At 43.9% G+C, this 27,438-nt stretch overlaps 1 protein-coding gene across 1 annotated transcript in view; it reads left to right on the top strand.

Moving 5' to 3' along the window:
- LOC141785978 (beta-1,3-galactosyltransferase 1-like) overlaps nt 1–27,438 on the top strand; it is an 82,212-nt gene that overhangs the window by 39,726 nt on the left and 15,048 nt on the right. Inside the window, exons 3-4 of the mRNA XM_074664643.1 lie at nt 743–798; nt 19,252–19,388. The gene's annotated coding sequence lies outside the window, so the exon portion shown is untranslated. The remainder of the gene's footprint in view (nt 1–742; nt 799–19,251; nt 19,389–27,438) is intronic.

The following is a 27,438-nucleotide window of genomic DNA, read 5'->3' as shown; positions in this document are numbered from 1 at the left end:
TTAGTGTGGAGTAAACACCTGAGTCAGAGTGGAATAGTTGGTTGAGAGTGTCTCCACAGCCTTGGTGTTTTTTTGTTGTACACCTCTGCTAATGGAAAACATTTTCCTTTTGGAATTTTTTAATTGACTCCTGTACTGTTCTCACATGAATGGAGAAACCTTAAAAAAGCGATTTGAAATGCGCCTCGTGTCGGCACACCCGTCTGCCACAGACGCTTATTAATCAAGTGAGAAACTCAATTTGATACGGGAGAATTTCATTTGACCTTTTCTGGGCGTAAGTGGGTCTTGAATGATAAGTTCTTATGAAAGAGCATACATCAATAGATCCCTCCACCTTCTGCGGCTGTTTGTTGCCATAGTTAGAAGATAGCAGCGCCGGCTGCTGAATACAGATGAGCCACGGGCTGATCACGCTTAAAAACTTCCCTCATGGTCTGCGTCGAGATCAATTTGAAGTGAGACGTTGTGCAGTTTGCATCAGGGAGAATATGAGTGAGTCTATCTTTTTACTCCTCACCTGAAAAACACTGGTGTTGGCTTCTTTCTGCTGCTTTCTGGCCTCAATGAAACACTCACAAAGAGATTTTCCAAGGTTCAAGAAGTCGAGTGTTAAAACCACACACACTTCCAACTCTTCCACAGTTATATCTAATCTCCTTTCTTTTTCTAATATCCTCCTTTTTCCTGAAGTCTCATATCAGCTTCCCTGACCCGCCTGTCTTTTCTTCCTCTCTTTCAGGGATGCTATGAGGAGACAGAGCCCATATTGCCTTGGACGAGCGCCAGCTGTGTCAGGTACGCCATGCTACACTGACCTCAGCTCCCTGTCCGTTTGTCAAATAGCTGCTCAGTCAGGGATGTAGCCTATTTCTGGTTTTAAAGGGCCTTTCATAATAGTTCGACACAGTGGTCCTGTATTTCACGCTGCTGTCTCTGCTGGGAGGTTTAAAAAAAGCCAGAGGAGATTGAAACAGAGGCTTAGAATAAAAGTTATTGTTGCCTCTGTGGTTCACTGCTTCAATCTGGCTGTTTAATGAAGCAGAGGCTTTATCGCCCCTGCATGTGTTTGAGTCGTGGTTCTCTGTCTTCAAAGGGAATTAGAAATTAATTATTGAAGAGAAAATATGGTGCAGATAACGTCTTGAGTCTCAACCAGATATGATAGAGGAGGAGGAGGTTGGAGACGTTTTTTTCCCATGTGCACCTCATGGTGTTGCAGCTTGTTTATACCATAGATGAAAATCTTTTTCAGTTCATACCTTTACTTCAAAGGTAGGGTCTGCAGGATTTTACTAAAAAAAGATTGTCAACCATTACAGGAATAATCCCCCTCTGCTATACATGTGTGTCAGTGTCTGTATCTGCCTCAACCCCCTCTGCCTAGATGTTGATGTTTTGGTTCTATCAGGACGTTTCTGGGCAGAGAGGCAACATGGTTACATCAGCCAATCAGTCACAGAGCATCCAGTGTACAAGTGACGTTGCGTGTTGATTAGCAAGTGGAAGTAGCTAGCCTGAGCGGCTACGATAGTGGATGTAGCACGGAGGAAGAAAAACACAACCAAAGTAAAACAGATAAAGCTTTTTTTAAAAGAGGGTGAAGCTTGACTCCACTTTGACTGGCTTTAAGGAAGCAGCATGGGACGAAGAGTGTGTCTCAAATGTGATTAGCTTATGCTAATATGCCAATTCATGTGCACAACTCTCAAGTCTCTCCCATTAGAAAAGTGTTGCTACAGGTGGTTACCGGGCTAGTGAGTGTGTTCTACTGGCTTCAGTTGGAGGCTGTGGGGGTGTGCTGCTGCTGGCACTGACCCAAGAAGGACGGGCCCAGTTTGATGTTTACAACAACCAATAAAAATTCATTTAGACTCTACTAGGGCTGCAACAACTAATCGATTAAATCGGTTAAAAACGAGTATTAAATTAGTTGGCAACTAATTTAATAATCGATTTTCATAGGCAACTAATCGTGGGTGTTTTGGTGCATGAAACTGTAGCTTACAGTATGTTAGTTTGAAGGAGGTGAGCCCGCTCTCTTGCTGTAGGGTACTGAAAGAGGTGCACATGCACTGAAAATGAGTCAGTGGCCGTTTATATTTGCAGATTCAGCTCTACTTTCAAGAAAGAGAAAGGAAAAATGTTTCTTATTGTCTTTTTTGCTGTTTAGAAAATACCTAAAACAATTTTAAGCTAAATCATAATGAAAGTGCAAAAATGTGTCATTATCCGATTAATCAATTAATCATTTAAATAATCGCCCTATTAGTCGATTATGAAAATAATCGTTAGTTGCAGCCCTAGACTCTACCTTTAATGAAGCCTGACATGAGTCAGCTGATGCAGACCTAAGAGGATCTGGTGAAATCTTTAGCAGATATTTTCCAGTATGAACAGGATCCTCATCATACGTCACCGTGACGCCTGCTCACTCCTTCCGTCTCAGCGCCCTGTCCATGACACCCCGCTGAGACTCTAACAGTTAGCATACATATGTCAGCTGCTCCATGTGAGCTAAAGTTCAGATCCCCCTTGTGTGCACTCCTTCCCCTACGCCCCGGGCGGGGACTCTGGGAAAAGGTCATCTCTTAGGCTAAATAAATGAAGTAAACTGCCGTGTTCTTCCTCTTTTACCTCACTAGTAGCTGCTTACTCCCACTTACCTCATCATCTCTCTGCTCGGCAAATTAAAACATAAATCACATTACTGATCTACATATCATTTGCATTTTATAACCTTGACAAACATTGAAGGCAGACATTGTTTTTCCAGCTGTATCCCTTCATTCGTAGCTCTAATCATGCTCAAATTCCATCTTTCTTTGCCGGGCAATGAGGAGAAGAAGAAAAAAAAAAGATTTCCAGCAGCTAATTGAAATAGATTTTCTATACAAGATAGAAACCCATCTGGTTTGGTCGCTGAGAAGAGAAACAGAAAACAGCTTCAAAGCTGAGTTGAATCACTTTGAAACTTCTATTTGAAATTCTCTGGTGTGAGATTTTTCTTTTTAGACGGAGAGGAAGAAATCTGCTTTGGGATGTGGCCAGAGAAGCCAAAGAGGCCAGAGAAGCCAGAGGAGTTTGTTGCATTTTCATTCCTAAGACTCCTTTAGATCATTCTCTTGTTATGAATAATTTGGTTTCTTCTTCTCTTGTTGCTTAGTGAAACAGACAGAAACTGTAGTACTAATCCACATTTTAGAAAGTAATGCGCTAACACACTTTAAAGCTCCGTTATCTGCCTGTTTCTAGCTGGCTGAGAATTTTATTCCTGCTGCAAGGCTTCTGAATTTCTCTTAACAAGCGCCCGTTTGAAAAAGTGCAGATTTAAGTTTGTAGACATGTTTTCTCGCTCGTCTAATATCTCTTCCACTCTCTGAACTTTTCCTTCGATTTCATCATAGTTCTGGAAATCAAACTGTTATGAATTTCCACGATAAATAGAGTCATTCCTCATCTGAGTATGAGTCTGCCTCCACGGTGACGGGCTAATTGAACACCTCAGCAGGCGCTTCATCATGTCTCAAGACCGATTCCTCCATCTTTCACCCTGTGAATATATTACCCCAGCGGCTCGTACGTCTTTTCACAGTGTCCTTGCACTTAGAAGTAGCCTCCTCGTACTTTTGTGCTTTCCAAACAGAGTGAGCCGTGAGTTATTTCTACATCAGGGAGCACAGAATGCTCTGCTCCATTGTGAGGAAAGCAGGGAGATTAGCGTTGCTCGTCTTGGCGTTGGGGCTGTAAGTCATTAGTCGATTTTGCGGATCAATCAGGGGTGAATTATTGAGGGTCATTAGGAGCATAAACCTTGAGAAGCGTCCTCAGGGGGGTTGTATTTTGGCGCAGTGGGAGGTGGAAGCCTGCACGGGTAAAGATGGAGTCTATTTCCAATTCACACGACCTCAACCATCAGTGGATGAATTAAAAGCACAGTATTTGAACTGCAGGCAGATTCACAAACATTCACAGATGGACGGCCCAATTTCAAAGCAATGATAAAACCATTAGGCCGTTATTGCATGGTCGACTCACTCACTGACTGGCATTGTTTGGCATTGCTCCATCTCAAAGCCTCTATTTGTGATTATGGCATGGGAACAACAATAAAGCCTCTTAAAGTGTCTTCAGATCAATGAAGTGAGTCCTTTAGAAGCTTTCCAAACGTCGCAGCAGGAGAGGGCAATCTGGGGAGATTATCCTTGTCCGATTAAATGAAAACAGCAGTGGCAGAGAGCGGCGAACAAAAACACCTCACAGCTCCGACATACAAAGAATGCATCGCAGGTTTCCACTCCACTTGATGTGTAACGTCTGAGCAGGGTCAGATGAGTGATTAATCCAAACTGCGGTTATCTGTCCTGGCTGACACGGCCGCCCCCTGCTACACTCCCTCTCTGCTGATGTACAAGATTTCAGATCATATCAGCGATCGACCTGGCTGGAGATCAGAGCGGGGTCAGGTGCTAAATGCAAAGGAAGCTTTTATTTAAAGTGAGACAGCTCTGATAGAGTCAGCGAAACTGTGAGTCACCAAGTTTAACCTCAAGAGTGCAGCCAGTGCATTAATACAGGTCCGTCAATATCACATTATCATGAGAGGAGATGGAGCAAACAGGCATGTCGACACCAGAGCCTGATTAAGACACTGTCAAATATAACTTATTGTTTCAAAGTAAAAAAAACATGATGCCATAAAATTAAAAACCTGTCTGTGCTGTGGAGCTCAGACTGCCGGTTTGTGCTGCGAAGCACAGACAGTTGATCAGCCTGTGCTCTCATGAACAAATTTCAATGTACAGTAGGTTCTCATATCTTTAGAGTCCCTTCCTTACTTAACATAACTATAACTGTAGAATTGTAATTCACAGAGGCATTCTGGGTTTTAATTTGAAGGCTGTCGCTTTTCAAAACAGCTTGAGGCTTTCATATCCACTGCTTTACCTCCTCACTCACAGGGAGAATCAATGTTAGTAATTAAAAAATAGAGTTATCAACCAAGACAGCTGCTTTCAAGAGCAAAAAATGCAAGTTTTTTTAAGTCACTCATCACAAAATAAAACATTTAATTCACTCAAATGAAAATTATTGACAATATTGAATGACATAAATAACCCTTAAACTTGACCCTGTACTGCTAGAAATTAATTTACAATAATATAAAAAATGTTTTGGTGTGTTTGTGCACTCTTACAGATACAAAAACAGGCATCAAGGGTTGAAAATAAAATTAAAAGTCAATAAACTTCTTGGTACTTGGTAGATTGAGACGATGCCAATTTATTATTAAGTGTCATCTAGTCATAGCTTAAAATGTTAGAATAACAAGGGAGCGAAATCCCATTTTACAGTGTACAGCTACAACCTTTGTCGAGGTCAAACTGCAGGACACAAGCCAACCCGTGCAGCTAAAGAGAAGAAACTGTTGATTTTTAACATCTTCTGATTTATTTATGGAACAGCTTCTCCGGTCAGCTCTGATTCAGTCCCTGCTTTGGCATCTGCCTGGCAGCAATGTCACGTTCGGTGCAAACACGGACAACAGGAGCACACAGGAGGAAGAACCCAAAGGCGGACTGTCCCTGCTAAACTGGTGCAGCTCAAATAAATTCATTGTGAAAAGGCCAAAACGCGAGGCTTACGCAACTGGGAGGCAGGCAGGGGTCAAATCCAGGGAGCAGGGAGACACCTAAAAAATCCAGAAACGAAGAACACTGAGGCTAATGAATGATTTCTCCTCTTGTGGGAAACTCCACGTTTACCCTGCGCCGCTTGAACAAATTAAAGCAGCTCCTTTAAATGCCAGTGAGATCAATCAGTGAGTCCGAGGCGTTGGAAGCAGTGTTTACCTAAGCTTGGAGGTCAAACCACGGCCCCTTCTTCCACCCCGGAGGTTAAGTCTTTGAGAGAGGCAGCAAATAGTCTTTGAACCCTGCACCATGTTCAGATAAGTCCAGTGTTAAAGAGGTGTTGTCTGGCGGTAACGTCTATACACTCGAGAGAGAAGAGCTCCAGTCAGAGCGTCTCTTGACAAATGAAGGTTTCATTTAAAATGAAGGTCGCAGGCAGCCTTTTTGTTTTGAAATCGCTGGAGTGAATCCCCCACCCCTCTCACTCCGAGTTGTATTTCACTCCGCCGCTAATTTAAAGTTTTCAGCTGACACATCCCTGCGAGGAGTCCGTACGCAGTCAGTCACCAGCGTGAGCTGTCTGCAGTGGAAACCCTGCTCCTGCTTTGTTAGAGCTTCACAGTGCGCGCTTTAACCGACACCACAGCAGAGGATGGAGCAGAGTCTGTTGGCCTGTGTGTCAGCATGCTTCAATCACACTGTGCTAGGTTGTATCAGAAAGAAAGTGTGAAAAATATGATTTTATTAATTAAAAACCTGTTGAAATCAGCTTATAAAGACTGTTTTTAATTCCCTGACGTCTTAAAAATAGCCACAGTACGCTCACGTTTGAGGCTGACCACCGCTGACAACTTATCAAGGTGAAAGTGCTTGAAAATGTTGTTCCGCCGAGAGACACGCCGTCACTACTACCTCCACTGATGCATTTTTCATCTTCGGCTCCCTTCGCGTGTCGACTCTCCTTCGCCCACTCCTCTTCTCTCTTACACTCTCCTTCTTTTTCCATTTCCTGGAGGTGATTTCACACAACACACACAACCACACGAAGCAGCGTTATCTCTTTGAACAGCGCTGTTTGAAGTAAGAAATGAGCCTGAGTGTGTGGACTCTCCCCTTCCTCAAATCCTGTAGTCTTTTGTATATTCAGCGAGCGATTGCAGACTCTTAAGCGTGCATGACTTTGATAAAGCTAAACTCAGTGCAGATGAATAGGCCCGCCCTCTTCATCGTGACAGAACACTTCATAAGGAGGCTTTTTGTGCACTGCATTGCTTTCACTTCAACGCGGGGGCTCGAGCTTTGGCACAAAAGTGTTTTGATGCGGCGTAAAATTAGAGTGGGGTTCAGAAGGCGGAGTTTTCTTTGGCCATTTATCACGTCTGCCTTCATCAAACGGGTCGTTTTTCATTGTTTGGGCTTTTTTTTTTTCTCTCAAGGAAGACAACAGAGCAGAAAGAGAAAGAGAAGACACTCCAAGCTCAAAGATGACACAGGAGTGTCTGCAAGTTCGTCTCTGTCAACATGTTGACATTCCCTCTTTTTACATTCCTGAACATTTCCTTCTTCTCAGAGGTGAGACAGACGCCACTTTCAAAGTTCTGCCCGAAAAACTGTTTCTCCGGACGTAAGCACTCTGCCACACATGCTTCCACTCTACTCCTATCCGTGGGAGTGCAGGCTTTGTAGCCGTCTCTGGTGGCTCCAAGTGGGTTGCATTGCATACTAAGTACTTTGTGTCGGTGGCGTGTTATGTAAAAGTGAGTCCAGGGCTGATTCCAGGAGGGGCAGTGCTGTGGCAGCACTTGATTAGTACAGTGTGTACAAACCTGGAGTGACATCATGAAATATGAACTCACCTGCTGGATCGCCTGCATGCTAATGTACACTGGGTTCGCAGGGTTAGCGCAGCCATGCATGAAGATGGAAATAGGTGAATTCATAATGCATGTGAGGGCACATATTACCCACATGTATGCTGCTCTATATCCTAATATATATACATGCAGCTTGTTTATTGCACATCCTTGAAAATAGGGAATGCGACAGAGGCGGCTGGACCCAGTCTGAGTAGCTCTTGATGGATGGATTGGTGCTTAATTCATCCGAGACTGAAATTCACTTGTCACAGTTATAGTGGCGCCCTCCACAATGGCTCCTGTAGCAATAAGAGCGCAAAACATATCAGTCACACCAGCTCTCACCGCCTCCTCTGCACTTTCCCGTGTGCTTCAGAAAGCCAGCCGTTTATTTTATATTTGTGAGCCGGTTAGGAAAGAGGAGTTCAAGGACTCAACAAGGTCTCAAGTCCCCCCCCCCTACAGAGACAGTGATGACTCTCCTCCTCCCCTCCTCCTCCTCACACCCGCCCGCCTACCTTTTTTCTCATTCTCGTCCTCTGTTTTTGACACTGAGCAACGAGGCCGGCTCTGACCTTGCAGCGACTCGCTAATGTGCACCTCGCCGCCCCTCTCGCAGCTACAGGAGGGCGAGAAAAAGCCTCCAGTCATGCACACATACATTCACATACACACTCAAGGAGAGGAAAAAAAAAACAGCAGAGGGACCCTGTTTCTAGGTCCCCATGCTTCCCACGGGAGCCGCTGCGCTATCATCACAAGGTCCAGCAGTCAACATAACCCCCAGACAGCTCCGCCATCCTCCTCCTCCTCCTCCTCCTGCTCCCTCCCCACCCATCACACCTTCAGCATAATAAGTATCTGCACCGTGACACCCTGTGACCCCTACCCTGCACCCTAGCCGGGACCAATTTACAATCCGCCTGCCTTCCACGCAGCCATCCGTGACGCCATGCCGCCCTCTGCTCTGTTGTTTATTTATCACCCTCGGACCTCCGATGAAGGGCGTTATGAAAAAGATTACACCGCCAAACGGCTTGGCTCGGACCTCGCTCTCATTACTCACCGCTTGTCCTGAAAGATAGAGACGGAGGAGTGGAGGGGGAGGAGGGGGTGTCTGATCGCGCTCTGAGCTGAACGTATGCGCTCTTGACGGGCGAGGAGGTTCGTCTTTCAAGGGACACCTGAAAAGGCGCCGGAGCTGCAGGATGTAATTGAAGTGGAAATAACAAAAGGGACTCTGGAGCCTCAGCTGCCAGGAAGGACTGAGGGTCTGCAGAGAGGATGGAGGAGGAAGCAAGGGTAGAGTTTCCTCACCTTCACACAGAGCGGCAAATACATAACGAATAAACAGAGAAGTTCAATTTCTGGGCTTAAAAATGATATCTTACTTTCATTTTGAAGCTATTGAAGATATTGAAGCTGCAGTTTTTACATTCTGACACATGTTTGTGAACCCTGTTTTTCCACTCTATTCATACCTATTTCCAAAGCCCTCTGCCTGAGTGAAAGGTACACGGCACTCAAGGCTGAATCCAAGGCTGTCTCTGCGAAAAAGTTAACATTAGAGGAACTCAAGATGTCACACTGACACACCAGGGAGGAGGCAGACCATGGAGGTGTCTGCAGATGTTTCCTTTAGGAGCTCACAGAAAGACACACACATATAGCATCATCATCATCATGAGTGTATTTATTCAAATTCTTGCAGATGAAGTGGTTTGGATGTTTCTAGAAAGTTACAAACTTCCTCCTATCGATTATTTTTACAACTCTTGTGTTCAGCTTCACTTTAGCGCACTTGTTTTACTCCCAAGAAGCACATTTGCACATATTTTGGCACCCATAGGGCACTTCAAACATGTTTTGGCTAACAGGAGGGCACTTTAGTGTGTGTTTTGGCTTTCAAGAAGGAAATTTAGTGTATTTGGCTTCCAAATGTCCACTTAAGCATATATTTTGCCCTCAGAGTGTGCTTTAGTGTGCATTTTTAGATCCAAAAGAGGCACATCAGCACATATTTTGACTCCCAAGCAACACTTCAAAACAGGTTTTGGTCCCTAAGGGGCACTTTAGCGCACTTTTTGGCTCTCAAGAAGCTCTCAAGCACACTTTGGCACCCACAGGGCATTTTTGCGCACATTTTGGCTCCCAAGAAGCAACATAGCACATATTTTGGCTCCCATAGGGCACTTTAAAACAAGTTTTGGCCCCAAAGAGGGCACTTATGTGCATATTTAGGGTCCCTAGAAGCACATAAGCACACATTTTGGCTTCAAATGGGCACTTTATGTGCAATTTGGGCTCCCAAGAGGGCATTTAGCCGGCACTTTGACTTTAGACAGAACTTCAGTGTGCGTTATTGCTCCCAAAAGGTCACTTTAGTGTGCATTTTGGCCCTTAAGAGGTAACTTCAACGTATTTTGTCTCAAAAGAGCACTTAATGGGCCAAAGTGGTTTGGATGTTTCTAGAAAGTTACAAACTTTCTCCTACCGATTATTTTTACAACTCTTGTGTTCAGCTTTGATATGAATCCACCACAGAGAAGAGGAACGTTGTTCAACAAGAGATTAGAGACTTCACAGACTGGATTTGTGCAGGAGTGTATTTCTGCATGTGCATTAGTGTGTGTGTGTGTGTGTGTGGGTGGACTGCTGGGATGTGTGCTGGCAGCATGACTTGCAGCAGGTGGGCGTGTGTTTCGCACAGCATCAGCTCAGAGTCAATTTAAGGATGTGGCCAACACTGGCTCTCACCTGTTTCTTTTTTAAAAGCTGCTCGCTGCAGCTGCCAGACGACTCGGTGATCTCACTTCCTTGTTTCCTCGTGGACGGTTGCCATGGGACCCCTCAAGGACAGAGCTGGCGTCAAAGCGTTAAGAGAAGGCGAGCGAGATTTTTTTTTTTTTTTTTTACTTTGACTCACCCAGTGTTCCCACATTCCTCTCGCTTCACTCAGAGCTCAAACAGGAAGAGTTCAACAGGAACAGCATCGACAGGAAATGTAAGAGGAGGCTCTCTTGCTCACTTTTTCTGGATGTGATCGCGCGTGTGACCTTCTCAGTCAGGAGCTTTAAACCGCTGTTGGATAAAAAACCAAAACCACAACATCTGGAGCTCATGAAACTAACATGAGATCAACTTGAGCTGTTGATGCTCACACGAGGCCTCCTCACAGTGCTCTTTGAAGCCTGTACAGGAGTGTTTGTCGTTTATGACTGCTTGTGTAAATGATCAGACATCAAAAAGGATAAATAGCCCCTCTGCGTATCCTCCCTCACCTTCGTTTTCTCGCTTTAATTGCACGAAGCCAAAGTAACGACGCACTACTTCACAGTAAAATAAATGAGCGTCTGCTCCAGCTTGTTCCAGGGCGAATTAATGCTGATGCTGAGCTCCATCGCTTTTTATGAAATATACGGCTGGCCAGGAAGATTTCTTGGTGAACTGCTGCTGCGTGTGATGTGTATCTTAGGTTGGATTGATAACGCCTTCACTTTTGTGTGTGGGGGCGTGATAGCAATCAGCGGACCACGAGGAGTCTGGGAGGTTGGCTGTTAACCTTTCCTGGGTGATCAATGCTGTGGATGTTTTCATTATGGGTCTGAGGGGCGGAATTACTTAAAAAGTGTGTTTGTTGAAAGCTGAAAACACAACCACTAACTGCTTAAATATTAAAGTAAACTCTAAATTAAGGGCAGCAAACATGACTACATCTTCATCATGACTAAATCGAACCCCCTGCTGTTTCAGATTAATCCAAATATCAGCCTGTTTCAGGTTGTTTTAAAGATGTAGTTTGTTAAGGCTATAAGATATTCAGGAATAGTCGAGGCGTTGTACGACTGCGACTATAAGCCCTTCATCTGGGAAGGTTATTGTGCATGAAATGAGAGGAGGGAGTAAAACAAGCCGGGGTGAGAAGAAGAGAAAATTATCTGCCATGCAGTGTAAAGGCCTGCCCTCCTACGCCTGTGTAATTTAACGCTGCCTCTGCAGGACACACACTCTGCGGCTGTGTAATGTATAATGCTTTACATGCCGGGTCAGGGATGGAGCCCGCTAATGAGGATTTGAAAAGTAATTAATTCTTCCTCTGCTGTGAGAGAAGCAGCCATCACTTCAGATGTTGATGTGTGCATGATGGAGTGACTTTTCTTCACCCCCTGCTGTTTGGTAATTAACTCCCACATGCACAAGTAGTAAATAAAGCGCACCCACGTTGCTGCTTTTACTGGTTTGGTTTGTCCATTTTCTTCTGGACAGCGTGGGTGAGCTCATAATCTGCATCCTCTGCAGATCATTTGATTCATCAAACACAGACAAACCACAGTTTTCAGATTCCATTAAAGGCAGTAAAATCAGTTCTTAAGGGTCTGTGTTTGTATTGTGTTGATAGACCAATCAGCAGCGTGCACAGACTTTTTAAAGGGCAGGCACAAAAGAAAAAAGGCACATACAGCACGTTCTGGCTACTAAAGAGGGCACTATATTCTGTGTGTTTCCAAAGGGCACATAAACATACAGTTTTGCCACCCAGGAGGGGTCATAAGCACAAATTTTGGCTCCCAAGAATCACATTTTTGCTCTGGAAGGTCACTTAAAAACATTTTGGCTCCCATGAAAAACATTGATAAATATTTTGGCTCCAATAGAGCACTTTAGCTCATATTTTGGTTCTCACACCCAACGGGCATTTAGAACATGTTTTGCCTCCCAAGAGTGCTTATCTGCATGCATTTTTGCCACCCAAGATGGGACACATGCACACATTTGGGCTCCCAAGGAAACTGAACACACAACCTGCCCCCCGAGGGGCATTTGTGCACTTGTTTTGCTCCCAGAATCACATTTGCACTCATTCTGGCTCCCAAATGGGAATTTGGAACATTTTTTGGCTCCCAAAAGGGCACTTAAATACACATCTTGGCTCCTAAGAAGAAATTAAGCACACATTCTGGCTCCCAAGGAGCATCTGTGTACTTGTTTTGCTCTCAGAATCACATTTGCACTCATTTTGGCTCCCAAGAGGCACTTGGAAACATTTATTGGCTCCCAAAAGGGCACCTGAGTACACATTTTGGCTACCAAGAGCCACTTTGACTCACATTGTGGCTCTCAAAACCACTCAAGCACATTTTGGCTCCCAAGGGGCTCTTAAGTGTACGTTTTGGCTCCCAAGAAGCACATTAGCACATATTTTGGCACCTATAGGCTCTTCAAACATGTTTCGGCTACCATGAGGACGCTGTAATGTGTGTTTTGGCTTTGAAGTGGGTAATTAAGTGTATTTGGTCTCCAAAAGAGTGCATAAACATATATTGTCCCCCCAGAGTCTACTTTAGTGTGCATTTTGGATCAAAGGGGGCAGATTAGCACACATTTTGACTCCCAAGCGGCATTCTTAAACAAGTTTTAGCACCCAAGAAGGCACTCAAGTGCACATTTAGGCTCCCAAGAAGCAACTAAGTACGCATTTTGGCTTTAAATGTGCACTTTATGTGCAATTTGGGCTCCCAAGATGGAACCAAAGTGGGCACTTTGACTATGGACTCAACTTCAGTGTGTGTTATTGCTCCCAAAAGGGCACTACAGTGTGAATTTTGGCTCCTAGGAGGGAATTTTAGCACGTTTTGTCTTGAAAGAGCACTTAATGGGCATTTTGGCTCCCATGTGGACACTTCAGTGTGTCTTTCAACAATTAGGCCACAAGGAGGGGTTAACCACTACCACCCCCTCCTCCTCTGCACACCACTGAGACCAGCCATGTATCAAGGGGCTGTTTCTGTAGGGAGTTTAGGTTGTGAGAGTGAAGGAAAGGGAGCGATGAATCAAGCTGAGCAGAGAAAAATGCTGACACAGCAGCTGTGGAGCTGGCAGGAGGCAGGTTTACATTTCGCCTGGCATTACATTTAAAACGCTCCAGGCTCCACTCAGTGTCCCTTGAGCAGGCCCCTGACTGGAGCTCCACATTTCCAGCAGAGAACTGGTCGCACCTCAGTAGAAGCTGGAGATATGTGTCTTTATTTCTCTGTTTATAGTATTTTGATGATTTTAAGGGTATGTCAGGATAAAACAGGCTTGATGTGATGATATCATATGAAACAGATACATATGCATGGATTCAAACTCGACAGCTGGCAGGATGAAGGATGGAAATGTGCTCAGAGGCTTGAGATGACAAGAAAAATCTCTCCTAGAGTTGCAGTTTGTTTTAGCTTTAGGCAGCAAAGACTCGGGCAGAAATTCTGGGTAAAGCACAGAAAGAAAAGAAAAAAGGTCAGATTTTGATATCCAAAACTCCATGTGCCAAAACACTGTCATATCCCTGGCAAACAAAACAACAGCTCAGGCGTTCTTCTTTTCAAAAGACCTTTTAAACAAGAAGATCAGTGTGTGGGAGGGAGTTTTTGTCTCTCCACCTGCAGAAGGATTCAAACTCTGGCTGAGTTCAGGATGTATGCAGTTAGCATAAAGAGGGATTAGCATGACGCGTGTATCACTTTGTGCTACAGATAATTAAGAGTCATTAAGAGCTTTTTCAGCGGGGGCTTTTGTTCATTTTACGTTTCATTTCCCCCAAAAGCGCCGGGTCGCTTTTGTCATTCAAGAGCTGGAACAAGACCCCGCAGGCCACGCTCTGCAGCTTTAAACATCCAGCTCATTTACAGCGACGGAGGAACAATGTTGAATCCATCAGCGGTGCTGGAAGCCAAAAGACTTCGGCAGTGGCTTTGGAGTTTGTCACATACACTGACGCATTGTTGGGAACAGTTGGAGAGGTGCAAGTACGCCCACACACACACCCACACACACTCTCTTTCTCTATCTGCTTAGCTTTCTGTGCTCTGAGGCAGCAGAAATATGCCTCCACCCGTAGGAGAAAGATTATTTACATGTGTGCAACACAAAGGAGTGCATCGTCTGCGGATGAAAACAAAAGATGAGACAAAGAAAGAGTGTGATAATGCTTTTATTTCCTGTGAGTGAAATAAGGAGTTCAAGAGTGCAGCCGTCACTCCAAAGTCGTCCTACATCTCAAGGGTGGGAGGCGGCGTCTTGTTTTTTCGTCTGTACGCGTGGGTAAACAGACAGCGGTGACATCCACACGGGGAATAAGGCTGCAGCACGAGATCAGAAACAGGCGTCAGCGGGGACTTTTGGGTTTACTAAAGACGTTCTTATTGGCTGAGGTCGCAGACTCGTTGTATTTCCTGCTCCCGAAGCTCCCAATCCCATGTGACGCGGCAGAAAAACGTCAACATCTTCACTTTTCATCTTCTGTGTCAGTTTCTTTGCCTTTATAGCTCAACATACAGGAAGACGTCTGGATAAATTCTGCAGTTTAAACGCAGACGGAGGTGGAGAAGAAGCTGTAATTTAATGTCACTTTGTGTTTCTGCAGCTTGAAAGCCAAAAACTATTATTGGTACACTCTTTTTCTTCTGTAAGCTCTGACAGTACACAAGACGTCTCTTCTTTAATCCCTGAAAGTCTAAACTGTTGAGGCCAGAAAGCGTTTAAATCAAACACACAGGGTTGTGCTGGCACAGGAGTTTCTCCAAAAAACAAATATTCAACGTACGCAAAATGTCACAAATCCTCTTTTCTCTTTTTCCTCCCCAGACTCTCTCATGCACACACACACACACTTTGAAGGCACCGTGCAGGTCCTGTCACCCAAATCTGGCTCACAGCACCTCTGAGCCGCTCTCACATTCCCTTTGATGTCACCAATATGTCGACGATGGTCCAATCTTCGACGCAGCCACATGTTCAAAGAGCTGCGGGTGCTGCGCCTCGCAAGCTAATGAGCCAAACATCCTGAACATCGCTCCTCTCCTGGAGATCATGTAAATACACAGGGATGGGCTTCACTCCAGCTGCTCAGGTTATTGTCATTATTGTTGAGGAGAATGATCAGGCCTCAGTGAGTTTCTGGAAGAACTATGAGTATGAGAAGAAGCAAGTTTTATTCACAGCAGCTTTTCACTTTGTTATGCCCCACAAATGTCAGAGCTGCAGAGAACCCTGGCCTGTTTGGGCTGAAGCGAACTCCCAGCGGCTGCGGGTGGATTCAGACTTCCACACAGAAAAGTTCACAGGACAGAGTCTGCTGGGCATTTGCTGCGGAGACACCGGCTAGCTTTACAGCCGGAAAAAAATCAGAAATAATTGGCCATTAGTGTATTTTGGGGTAAAAGAAAAATAATGAAACTTAGCTGTTTGTGTGCACATATCTGTGTTTGAGAAGTAGCATCGCAGACTGACGTGCGCAGTCATTACTACACAGCAGGTTACTGACAGGGCATTTGGCTCTCCTGCGGCGAGGCCTGCAAAACGCCGCTCATTACGGCATCCTGATTCGCTCGCCTTTGCATTGCTTTTTACTTTTCATTTTTTTGGTCGTCGCCGTCGAGTGCAGCAGACGGAGAATCAGGCGAACAAATCTCATTAAAGGAGAAAGACAAACTTACTGTAGCAGCTGAGATCAGGCTCAAAGAGGTAAATATTGATGAAGCAAGGCGGCGAGGCCGAACGCAGCAGCAGCAGCGGCGGGAGCTGCTGATAGTTTTGTTTGCGACCAGCGGTCTGCCTTTGTTCTCTTACATTCAGATTTGACTCACTGCAGCAGCAGCAGCGCTGAATGCAGCACAGCCTGCCCACAGCGCTCTGTGTCGTCTGAATGCTGTTTGTACTTCCCCCAATTATATTTCCAACACTCCAGTCAGAGGCTAGTTAGAGCTGCCATGATGTTGACAGCAAACTGATAAAGGCTTTATTTTCTTTAATTAGACTTTGTGTGTTTTTCTGAGCTATGATCATGCTTGTTGTGTATTTAATTCCCAAAGCCTTTTAGGAAGGGATTTAACCTCCACTAATCCCTCCTCCTCTCGGCTACTGTTGCTATGCTTGTTAAACTTTTTGTTGGAGCACAGCAGATACACTGAGAACAAAGAATAGTTTTGATTCCTCAAACATTGGTCGTTGCTGTTCATAATGAGGTGCTAAGTGTGCGAGATGCACCTGCACCACCTTCCAAAGCGCAGTGAGAGGCTGAGAGATTTCCTCGAAGCGTACCGGTTCAGCCGTGTCAGTCTGCAGGAAAATAACAAGCTGAAGGAGTGTTGGATAACTGGACGTTTTTTGGTGAAAACACTGAGACTGATATTGACTGAGTGGAGGTAGTTCACCCTTTTTATCTCCCACTACATCACTGCTGCTGAAGCAACAATAAAGCCAGGCTGACAGCTCTCACTAACCGGGCAGTCCAGCCCCAAAAAATGAGCTCTGACCTCAGGTGCTGCGTCTCACGTGGATCAGCTGAGATTTCCAGCTGCTGATCTGACTTGTGAAAATATTCTCAGTTGAGGTTCAAGGCTGTGTTTTCAAGCTGAATACATATTGGAAAGCATGTGTTTGTAATGGGTCTGCTGCTGAAATGGTGTGAATGCAGTGGTGATTCATACTCTGGAGCTGAATTTCAGAGAAAAACAGTTGCCCTTCATGCTCCTCACGCCCTTTCCTCCGTTTCAGCTCACCTGTCCTGCACGTCTCTCGACCATGCCTCCATCATATAATTAAATCTAATTTCACACAGAGAACAGCCCAGCTTGGCGGTCCTCAGTAATTGTTCCTATATTAGAAACCATAATTACAGCTCTGGCTGTGTGATGATACGCTTTGTGTCATCATTGTCAGCTGGTTTGAGGTAAAATGTCTGGCATGTATTGTTACACTCTGCTGGTGAGTGATTGTGGATATGCAGAGGCGTAGACATCCTTTTATTTGCAGAATGTAAATTAAGTGTGCTGCAGTGCCACCTTCTGGCCTGGAGTCTTACACACACTGCTGCGTAGATGTCACTTTAAATAAGGCTTGTGTTTGTTTTGGAAATGAATGCTCAAGACAGTTTCGTAGTGCCACGGGTTGAAACATGACAAGTAAACGTTGTTAGCTTGTACCATAGTTTAGTAGCCGGCTGTATTTAGCATAGCTAACAGCCCGGTGCTCTAAGACATGTCTGTAATGTGTAACAATAGTGAATCCTGGCTAACGTGACCTCACTCTTTTTTTTATTGATAGACTCTCAAGTTTGAACAGACCACTGCAGAATAACTTCTGACTGTGAGTTGGAATCAACATTAGCACAAACAGTTTAGCTTGTGTTTTAGCCTTTAGCTCATGCTCTATCTCTCCTGTTTAGCTTTCATTTGCTCTTCTGTCCTTTTTCTGTCTGACAGCTAAGGTCTTTGCTAGCTGATTCTGTTTTTTTTGTCTGAAATTGACACGTTACAAAAAGAAATTTGATCCCATGTTATATCAATCACGTGTGCATTCGGACATATTTTTTCTAAACATTTTGGCCGATGTTTAGATGATGAATGAAGACTTGTAAGTATGTGTGACGGTGTGTCTGTATGTGTGTGCACGCATGCATACCTCAAACAAACTAACAGCCACTGCTCAGGATCAGTTGCTTGATAATACCATTTTTTTCGAACTGCAAATTTTCACTATAATACAAAAACAAACGCATTGGATTCAGTGTGCAAGGTGTCTGTGCGTGACTTTTTTTTCAGATTACAGATCCAAAAATCTCAACAAAAAAAAAACAAACTCAGTGTGCAAAGACCTTTAGGCTCCAGTGTCCACCATCACTACAAAATTAATCACAAAAATAGTTTTTAGCAGAGAGAAACACAGATCTCTCTTCTCACTACTGTTCTTCATCAGCTGGAGTGGTGTTGTCATAGACTTCTATAAACCAATACAGTCCTGATTTTTTCAAGAAATGTGAAAAAAATGTTTAACCAAAGAGTGATAGCTGAAAGAGAAGGAGAAATTGTCAGTATCAATTCACTTTCTGTATCTATATCTATTTCTTATTTTGTGAACATTTTGGCATGTTCATCTAGTCCAGGGGTGGCCAACCAGTCAGAGACCAAGAGCCACAAAAATTACCGTGGTACTACAGAGAGCCACATCACACACATGGTCTTATAAACGCACTTCCTCTCACACAAACAAAATGACATAAAATGCAGCAAGATTTATTGTGTTTGTGTGTGTAAATTCATCCTAGAGAAGAGAAACTGACTCTTAAGTATCAATCTGTACACCCAAACATTGATCAACACTGATCCCAACATTGGCATCAATATATCAATATTTTTGATTGATCAGCACACCACTACTCATAACTTTATATATAAATTTTTATAAATGGATTGAAGAGCCACACACCAAAAGGCAAGTAATATTTGTTTAAGATTGATGCTATATTTATCAAAAAAGTGGTATCTGCTCCATATACTATCCCTTAAAGGCGTCTCTACATTCCTAAACATGCATTCTTCAACATACAACAAGTGTTATGAAATCTCCTCCAGTCGTGGAAATTAACTAAAATCTGCTCACTAGCTCCAGAACAGGAGTTACACAAGGTCTGAGTTTTTCCCCCCTGATTGTTTCTCACTGCTGAGTAAGAGTAAATGGACTAGTGTGGACTGTACAACTGCTTCAATTTGTTGGAGTTTAAGTGAACTGTATGGGGAGACCTGGAAATAAACAGAACCTCAGGGCCTGTGTTTATCAGGCAATCTGGGGATCCCAGAGGAGAGGCACTGAAAGTCAAACCAGGACTAAAAAACAGCTCAGAGAAGGACTCACAGACACAGATTTAGCTGCACAGAATCAAATAGTTTTACATGTAAGTAAGCCGAAGAGCCTCATACTTTGTCATTTTGGGTGTTTTTCAGGTCTTCCTGGCAGAACCACTCCTGTCACCGTGACTACACTATGTCTCTGACATCCAACCACCACCTCTAAGATCCTCTACTCATCTGGAGGGGCTGCTGTGGCCCAATCCGTCCATCTGTCATGGATTGATTTAAAGGTAAGCTCATTTTCTTTGTAGTGTTTAATCTTAAAGGTATGGTCCACGATCTGAAACCCAGTTTGTCTGATGAGACACATTGCAGTATTCAGTCATTAGCCAGTACAGGCACAGACTAACCAGAGTTATTCAGCTGCCATCTCCCACTGTGGTAAACAAAGTCGTTACCTGTTCAACAGAAACTCAGCGGTCTCGACGTCAGTCTTCAGTCCGAAATCCCTTTGCAGCTTTTTCCACCAGTCGTACATTTCTCCAATATTCAGTCTCTGTTGGCACCTGTATCGCTCATGATTCTTCCTTGCTTCAGCCTCTTCCCTGAAATTTTCTTCCCTTCCCTGTGGAGGGTAACAGTAACAGCTTCCTGGTTTCGGTCCTCTCTGGCTCCATGATGCTTTTGTTGCTGAGCAGCTAGCTGACGTGAGAGGGGTAGTGGGGGAGGACGAGGTGGGACCATGGGCATGATGGTGCGAAGCGAGGGAAACAGGGGATTGGATGGACTCACAACTAGTATGCAGCTTTGCAGCGGATACACTGAATGGATTTTTTTCGTTCTTTTTGGTCTTTATATTGTGTAGATTGGACCATAGGATCATAACAGCCCTATAAACGGGGTTATTAAGATGTACAAAGCTTCCAAATTGTACACCATAGCTTTAAGACAATCAGCCTCCCTTCCTACAGATGTTAACAGGGTCTTGGTCTGTGAAAAAACGCCCTGAGTTCATCTTTTACACCACTAGGTTGGTGGAATTGGAAATGCCTTGGCAGCTCCTCCACGTACCCTGCCTCAGCTGGAGGAAAATGCAGAATCCTCCAATCAATAAAACTTGAGCACAAAGGTCAAAAACATTCTTAAGCTCTATTTAAGGTTCCCACAGAGGCAGACAGACTCAAGGCCGAACATTTAAAATCTCCACACTGGTCGCAGGGAGGTTCATACGGCTCCGCTCTGGTTAAATCCTTGGTTTTGACACATTGATTAGCTGCTGCGTTTTCTCAGAGACCCCTGTTCGACCTGGATTTGGCTCCTGCTGAGCACAGCTTTGAGTGGAAAAAACTCATCAGTTTTTTACTGATTTATTCCAGTTATTAAACAGTGTGTGTGTGATGACCGGGACAGAAAATAAGCTTGAGTATTCAGCCATGGCGAAGGACTTACGAGAAGAGGCTAGCGCTTAATGATCCCGGATAGAGAATTCTTTTACTTTTTACACATTTCTCCTCCATTTATTCTCTTCTCTCTTGTGTAATACTTCCACTTCACCCACATACAATCCTCCCATGTACCAATATTGAACATGTTGTCAGCATATGTTTGTCAGACCCACTCTCCTCCCGCCTCGCCCTCGTATCTCCTCGTTTGCGGCTTCACCGACCTGATTTTCCACACGGGGATCATTAAAGTTTCATCTTATCTCGGATCTGGAAGCCAAGACGGAGACAAAGCGAGAAACAGAAGCTGAGACCCGGTGGTGGATATCAGAGGTGTTGATCGCACCCTCCTGATGTCCTTGAATGCACCATCAGCTGCTCTACATTTAGAGTGAAACCTCAAAAGAAAGACTGTCAAACCTGGGAATGGCTGTTCTGACCTTTGCCCGTAGCTTTTTTACTTCCCTCATAAACAGTGACTGTGGGCTTATGCAGTAACTTCCACTACAGAGCCAAGTCTGTTTCTTTTTTTCTTTACCTAATAATTCACCAGATTCTATTTTGTGATGCACAAAATGTTTTATCATATCTAACATCCAATCGAGCGATTATAAATCTGCTTTCGTTGGTGTAGTAGTCCAGGCCTGCACTGTACCTCACTGTAGTCCATATAACTGCTCTTAAAGCAACAATCTTCAGAGCCCCTAATGGGAGTCCATTAAACATGCAAATTTATTGCAATTTATCTTCGAAGCCCCATCTATCTTTTAAAACGCTTTCACAGTGTCGACTGTTCCATTCTCAAATTAACCATCTGCTCATCCTGCTCCGCGCTGCACTGTGCAGCAGACGCTGAGAGGAGTCTGCAGGCTGCCTCAGTGGGGAATAGCTCTGTTGGGGGCTGACACTCTGTGCCATATATCTATCATTAATTCAAACTGCTGCCTTCTGCATATTTAGAGAGCCTGCACTCCATTTGCTCCCATTACTTAAGTAAGTTACATATGCAGGGATGTGACTAACCGTGTTCCTAAACAAGTTATTATGATCAGAACTGGGATGGACTGCCTCTGTTTGCTATTTGCTATTTGCTGTACTCACTTTTTATATTGATAGATGACAAAGACTGTATATGGGAAGTCAGCAGTTGCTTCGTTGGTGATGGTACATCTATAGCTAGGCTCCGTTCCGGAGTGTGCATTGACTTTTTGAAGGGCAGAGGTGAAAAGACAAAAAAGGCACATACAACGAAAAGGGGAATTGAACTCTGCGTATTTTCAAGGGCATATTAGCACACCTTTTGGCCCCCAAGAGGACAACTGAGCATGTTTTTGCTCCCAAGAGGGCACTTTAGAGAACATTTTGCCGCCCTAGAGGGTATTTTTAGCATTTTGGCTCACAGAAGGGCACATTAGTGTGTGTTTTGACTCAAGAAGCCACTAAAGTGTTTGTTTCGGCTCCCAAAATGGCACTTGAGCACATGTCTAGGCCCCTTAGAGGGCACTTTAGCGCATGTTTTGGCTCCCAGGAAAGGCATTTTAGTGTTTGTTTTCATTAAAAAAGCCACTCAATTGTTTGTTTTGGTTCCAAGAATAGTACTTAAGCGCATGTCTGGGACCCTCAGAGGGCACTTTAGCAAGTTTTGACTCATGAGGGCATTTAGCGCATGTTTTGACTCCCAGAGGGACATGTTAATGGGATTTTTTTTACTCAAGAAGGCACTGTAGTGCACATTTTTGCTCCCAAAATGGCACTTTAGTGCACATTGGGGCACCTTAGCGCATGTTTTGGCTCCCAGGAAAGGCACTGTAGTGTTTGTTTTGACTCAAGAAGCCACTCTAGTGTATGTTTTGGCTCCCAGAATGGCACTTTAGTTCAGGTCTGGGGCTCTTAGAGGGCACTTTTAACATGTTTTGACTCAAGAGGGCATTTGGCCAATGTTTTGACACCCAGGAAGATGTGTTTTTTTTACTCAAAAAGGCACTGTAGTGCACATTTTGGCTTCCAAAATGGCACTTTAGCATATGTCTGGGCCCCTTAAAGGGCACCTTGGTATGTTTTGACTCAAGAGGGCACTTTAGTGCATGTTTCTGTACTCTGAGGGCACTGTAGCACTTGTCTTGGCCCCTTTAGAGGGCACTTTAGCCCACATTTTGGCCCTCAAGAGGGCACTTTGTTACATTTTAACTCATGAAGTCACCTTAGCGCACATTTTCTCACCTTAGAAGGCACTTTAGTGTGCAATATTATTTAAGAGAGCCCTGTAGTGTATGTTTTTGCTACCAAAAGGGCACTGTAGCTCATGTTTTGGCTTCCAAGAGAGCACTCTGTTTTTTTGTCTTAATACTTGGGCCATGAAGGGGACGACTGCCCCACTCCTGTGCACACCACTGACTCTGTTAGCCTGTACAATGACACCACGTATTGACTTATTTTTGTAAACTCATCAGACTTTGAAATGATCTTTCAAAGCAGAGTAAGCTTCAGAAGTTTTTATGCTTCCTGTTGTTTATTGTGATTACAATTAAAGCACGGTCCAGCACCTCTGCGCTAACAAAGAATGACCTTTGTTTAGAAGTCAGACACGCTCCTGCATGATAATCAGAGGAGCACTTCATGTTTAAATCATGATTCATATTTGTTTCGTCTGAGACCTTAAGCCACAAAAGGGGAACTAGAGTACATCCTCTCTGATGAAATCTACATATTCAAACCCAGACTCATCAAAAATGTACAACTCTATCACAAAGTCCTCAAAGGTTTCAGAGGTGCCTGGCTCCAAATACAATCCTCTGTGCGGGAAATAAAAACTTAATTCACAAGAAACCGCTTCCAAAAGCCATCTCCTGTGGTTTCAAATCACGTTACATGTTGTCTTTACGGGTATTGGGGATTCAAAGGACCAAAACTTTAATCCTCAGCCTCAGAAATGTGTTCCCTGAGCTCGCCGTACCAGAATTTATTGGATTACATGTTCCGGGAGATATTGAGTGTCTGCTGCTGTTGCTCACTTATCATCAGGTTGGGAAGAATGAGCTGTGTGAGTTCAGTCTACGGTTTGCTCTGTAATACACAGGGATAACACGATTCTCCAAAGCGAGACTCTGAATAATTAAAAAAAACTGCTGTATCCGGTTAGAACGTCTTTCTCTCTCTGTCTTCTCCCTTACAGTCCTCGTGTTGCATAATCTAAAACACATCCTCCCTACGCGCCAGTGGGAAGATGGATAACTCCAAGTAGCGCTCTCAGATGTATCACCTGATAGCGCTGATGTACGGCCCCATAAAGTCTTCTGAAACAACAAGAAGAGGAGGGGGAGTGAGAAACAAATGCACAGCATAGCAACGCCAGCGTTAAACAGATAGCAGGTCCCTGACTCCCAGCTGTAAAGGCTGACAGGCAACACACACACACAGTCCGCCTCCCGTCATGAATCAAAAGAGGGGCACGATAAAGTGCTCACCGCCGCCTTCAGCTGCCAAACATTTCACTTTTACACTCCCATGATTCCCATTCATTATTATACCGCTGAAGAGAAATGACAAATGTTTTGTACTCGGCTGAAAAGGTCAGGCGCTGTTTACATCCTGACGTCAGGTACAGCAGCTCCAGAGAACAGGGTTCCTGTTTTAGTTTGATGAGTCTGTCACACCCAAAGCCAAAAACCACACAGATTTGAAGCTTCAGCTGGATTATGGAAACCTCTGGTGTATTACAACAACTTCACGTCTTCTTGCTCCGTTACTTTTCTTCTAGTACCAAGAGACTGAAGGGGAAGATTTTTCAAAGAACCCCGTAAACGCTGAGTCTCATCGATCCTACTCCTTAATGCCCGTGACGAAACCGTCTCTAAATGCGAGAAGGTGTCTTTGCTCTCGTAAAAAGTATGTTCAAAGTCTTCTCACGAGCGGCAGGCATCAATAGTTAAACAGACAATTCTCACAGATCACTCAAAAGACATATTTCTACCCCTCAGCTTATAACTGTCTTTGGAGCGCTCCTCGACAGATTGGAGTTATATTAAACTGGATGATGCAAGGAGCTTCGATTTGGCTTTGTACATGGTGTTTAAACTAGATCTTCAAAGTCCTTCGATCAGGAATGAGGGCCTCCCACTTAAAAAAAAAAAAAAGCTTAAAATGAAAGAGTGCACACTGGTTAAATTCAACCTGTGTAACCCAATGAATCAAGACGCATTTTGACGTCAGTTCTTCTTCCTTTAACGTCAAATAACTCTGCGAATGACGCACTAAATAATTTGACTGAAAATAGTGTTGTACTAACAGGAAGCGAGTCAGTTGACATATTTTGGTTGATTCATACACTTTAGTGGAAGAATATACAGTGTTCACAGAGAGAACTACTTACATATATATTTGTGCTTCCCGAGCACATTTAACCTGATTAAGGTTCCAGCCTCTGATTGGTCAGCTCATGCAAGCAGGTAACAAGAGAGATCAGTTCAGTTCAGTTCAGTTCCGTTCCGTCCACTTCAGTTCAGTTCAGTTCAGTTCAGTTCTGTTCTGTTCAGTTCAGTTCAGTTCAGTTCTGTTCTGTTCAGTTCAGTTCAGTTCAGTTCAGTTCAGTTCAGTTCAGTTCAGTTCTCTTCAGTTCAGTTCAGTTCAGTTCACTTCAGTTCAGTTCAGTTTAGTTTAGTTCAGTTCAGTTTAGTTCAGTTCAGTTCAGTTCAGTTCAGTTCCGTTCAGTCCAGTTCAGCTCAGTTCAGTTCAGTTCAGTTCACATCATCAATGCATATGATACAGAACTAAAGAATTCCAAGAAAAGTCAAAGAAAATGTAAAAGAGAGTCACTGTTTCACTTGAATGTCATAAATAGATAAATGTCTAGATGTAATAAATATAAATTGCAGTTGTTGTTATTCTGATGCAGTATGGACGTAAATGAGCTCCACTGGATAAAAGCCCTCATTTCTAAGAAGTAACAGGAGTTTTGAAAACAGTTTTTGACTGAGGCCATGTCCACCTATGTTAAGGTCTGTCATCCACACAAATTGTAGTTTTATGTTACTGAAAACATGTTTTCTGGATTCTTGTATACTTTGGGAAAAACAGTTTTTGGTTCTCAAACATCACAGCTGAATGACGGGTGGACAAAAGTATTTTTAAAAATCAGCGATCAGTTGTTGATTGAAAATACTCGGCTACGTGTGTACAAGGCTTCAAATCCTGAAAAACTCTCCACATTTACCTCCAGGGATTTGATTTCATCTTATGAAAACAATTAAAACAATAATACTACATGTCAATTGTAAATCTGCGTTCATGAAGTCTTATAGTCAGCATCATAGATCATGTAGACTGATGACACCTTGATGTATCTTGATGTTCCCTTCAGACCTCGCCCTCTATTGGTTTCATTAACAAATGAGTGAAAAATTCCTCCTCATTCAGCTCCCCCCTTTCAAACATCCATCAAGCCTTAACACGGGGCACCCATCCTCTGCGAACAACCTTTGTGGTTCACACTGAGATCTATTAATTCCTGCTTAATTAAATGGAATTACGACGAGCGCCATAGCAAATAGCATTGAGCCTAATTAAACTGATAGAAAGATGATCTGTAAACTCTTAGCTGTGACTACGGCTGCTTTAATTAGCCGTTTAATGGAAGCTACGATGCAGGCCTGGTTATTGAATGGTAACAAATGAAGCCCCCTGCATTATCAAGCGTTAGTCACTGTTGTCTTTATTGTCGGGGCGCAGCGCTCAGAAATAAGAGACCCAATTAGCTGGGAGACGAATTGATCTCATATTTTATGACTTAAACAGACTATTTGATTTGTATTATGTGTACAGGCTTCATCTGAATAATGCAGTAGCTGCTTTTTTCATCCCCTTTAAACAGCATTTATAATCTCATGGAGACAAACATCCTGGAGTATGTACATATTAAATCAGAGCTGATAAAAGGTTCTTACATCCTGTTCTTTTCGTTTAAAGGACCAATGAGTTAGCCACCCTCTTGTATTGATCCCAGATGACTCTACGTTGAGCGTCTCGCTGACAGAGAAGTCACTGTGCCCCTACCTCCTTCTTCTGCTTCTTTTGAGACTACACCTAAGGAGCTGAATAATCCTGCTTTGATGGAGTCCGTTTTGTTGCCGAGAATTAAAGGGAAGATGGAGTTGAAGCCTTTAATTTGTTTAATTTGAATCAAGTCCATGATTATCATTTCTAATCAGCTCCAACCCGTGCTTTTTTTTAAGCTTTGATTGTTCTGCATCGGCATCACCGCCCCAATCTCTTCCTCATTAGGTTTAAGATGGAATTCAGGCAGGATTGAAGAGAACACACACATGCTAACACACGTGCTAACACAGTTAGTTTTGACAGTCAGCAGCGTCATCTCAGCAGCCAGCTCAAATCGATCCGTCCCAGAGGAGAGGAGAGCAGGGAGAGGAGAGTCATCCGGTCCAGCGGCTAATCACACAGATGGATCTCCTGTCTGACAGCCGTCATAAGCAGTGAGACCGCTACTGGATCACGAGCTGTCAGCTGTGACACGCTCCCATCGGATGACACACTCTCACACTCAATCCAGGCGGAAGGACGGAGTGTGAAGACAGTCGAGTGTCTCCGTCCTCTCCTTAAATTCTTCCTGTGGAAGTTTTTGCCACTTCCGCTTTCGACTCCGCCATCCTAATCATCAAGTTTACCACATCCTGTTAAGAAAGGTCGAGCTTTTCCACCCTCTTAATATCCCGCAGCCTCTTAACGCGCCTCTTAAGAGCTTCATTCTGAACCTCTCCACTGCACGTCTCCTTAAGACTAATTAGAAAAACACTTTAAAGAGGTGTTAAGTCATCTAATGGCTGTTTTATTTACAAGGTCTCCAACTTGAAGCCTCAGCACTTGGCACCATAACTGTTGAGTCACT

This window comes from Halichoeres trimaculatus, unplaced genomic scaffold (assembly GCF_033239565.1).
Source record: "Halichoeres trimaculatus isolate MK-OKI-2021-1 unplaced genomic scaffold, fHalTri1.1 fHalTri1_scaffold_24, whole genome shotgun sequence".
NCBI lineage: Eukaryota > Metazoa > Chordata > Actinopteri > Labriformes > Labridae > Halichoeres > Halichoeres trimaculatus.
Note: the sequence above shows the minus strand (reverse complement) of the source record. Positions and strands in the feature narration are given on the sequence as shown.